We start from the raw sequence: 1886 nt of genomic DNA, 5'->3' as shown, positions 1-1886 counted from the left end.
CATGACTATTTCATCTTGTTGGGGATAAAACCACCATAATGTATCTCTCTTTGTCCCATTAATTTATTCACCTTGAATTCTCTTTTATATGATATTAATATTGATACATTTGCTTTATTTTCTTAGCATTTGCCTAGCATATCTTCTTCTATTTTCAATTTTTAATTTTTATTTCAGCAGGTCTCTTATAAACAAAACATAAGTGTATAGATGAATTAAATTTTCCAATCTGATGGTAAAAATGAAAAATATGCCAACACATTCTATTAGCAAGGCTGTAGAGAAAGTCACTCTCGTATATTACTGGTGGGAATGCAAAGTAGTACAATCCTTTTGGAGGGAGATTTGTAAGTGTCTAACAAAATTAAGACATACGCATTTGTCTTTTAGTAAAGTAATCCTATCCCTAGGAATATACCCTGAAAATAGACCTACAATAAGATAAAAATATATATGCACAAGGTTATTCATTACAACATTGTAATTTCAGAATACTGGAAACAAACTAAATGCTCATGCAGGAGACTGCTTGAATAAAATATGGTACATCACACAGTGGAATACTATGCAGATGCAAAAAAGAATGAGAGGGCTTCCCTGGTGGCACACTGGTTGAGAGTCCACCTGCCGATGCAGGGGACGCAGGTTCGTGCCCCAGTCCAGGAGGATCCCACATGCCACGGAGCGGCTGGGCCTGTGAGCTATGGCCTCTGAGCCTACGCGTCCGGAGCCTGTGCTCCGCAATGGGAGAGGCCACAACAGTGAGAGGCCCACATACCGCAAAAAAAAAAAAAGAATGAGAAAGAACTTTATGAACTGACATGGGGTGATTTCCAAGATATATTGTTAAGTGAAGAAAGCAAAGTGCAAAATAATATGCTACCTTTCATGTGTAAAGAGACATGAAAAGATGTATACATTCTTTTTTTTAATATTCTTTAAAAACAATGTATATATACATATAACTGAATCACTTTGCTGCACAGCAGTAATTAACACAACATTGTAAATCAACTATACTTCAATAAAAAAATGACTATCATTTTTTGATGCGTTCAAGCAAAGGAAGGTATTTGGGTCTAAAATACTAGATTCTCAGGATGTCGCAGAGCTGGAGAAGCAGAGTAAGAGGGAGCAAGAACTATGTCCCCAGAAGTCCCCGAGGCAGCCTCCACAGAGAAGCAGAAGGAAATGGAAGATAAAGTAACTAGTCCAGAGAAAGCTGAAGAAGCAAGATTAAAAACAAGGTATCCTCATCTGGGACAAAAGCCCAGAGGTTCAGATTTTTTAAGGAAATGATTGCAGAAAGGGCAAAAAGATTTTGATTCTGGGGATTACAGCATGGCTAAAGCAAAAATGAAGAACAAGCAACTTCCTACTACAGCCCCAAATAAGACAGAGGTCACTGGTGACCACATTCCCACTCCACAGGACCTTCCTCAGCGGAAACCATCTCTTGTTGCTAGCAAGCCGGCTGACTGGTTAAAAGAGCTGAAATGCATGAATCTTCTAATTCCCATTATTTCCTCTTAATATGTTACTTCTCCACTTTTTATTTCCTTTCACTCAGTCATTTGAGAGTGATGGCTTTGCAGGTAGCTGTAGTGTGTGCTGCTATTGTAAGGTAATATACATGTGTAGAGTTTTTGATTAGCTTAGCAGTGCACTAATGAAAAGAACATGTTGGAGCAATGTAAAGTAATCTACTTGAAAAGAATTGTATGTATTACCCAACTCCTAGTGTAGGGCTGGTTCCAACAAGTAATAAGCAAGTTTTACAATTTTAATATTTTGGCTTTCTTTAATTAATCTTAATTATAGCTTTGTATGTTACTCTTATCTAAAATAAACTCTATTGTATTGAGTTCTTCTGTATTTTCCTTTTG

General features: G+C 37.1%; 1 pseudogene across 1 annotated transcript; it reads left to right on the top strand.

Moving 5' to 3' along the window:
* The first annotated feature begins 1110 nt into the window (after positions 1 to 1110).
* LOC309978037 (cAMP-regulated phosphoprotein 19-like) lies at positions 1111 to 1533 on the top strand (annotated as a pseudogene). The gene has a single exon. The product of its transcript is annotated as a cAMP-regulated phosphoprotein 19-like (transcript).
* The last annotated feature ends 353 nt before the right edge of the window (positions 1534 to 1886 follow it).

This window comes from Leucopleurus acutus (genome assembly GCF_964270905.1).
Source record: "Leucopleurus acutus genome assembly, chromosome: X".
Classification (NCBI taxonomy): Eukaryota; Metazoa; Chordata; class Mammalia; order Artiodactyla; family Delphinidae; genus Leucopleurus; species Leucopleurus acutus.
This window is presented reverse-complemented; position numbering and strand designations above follow the sequence as displayed.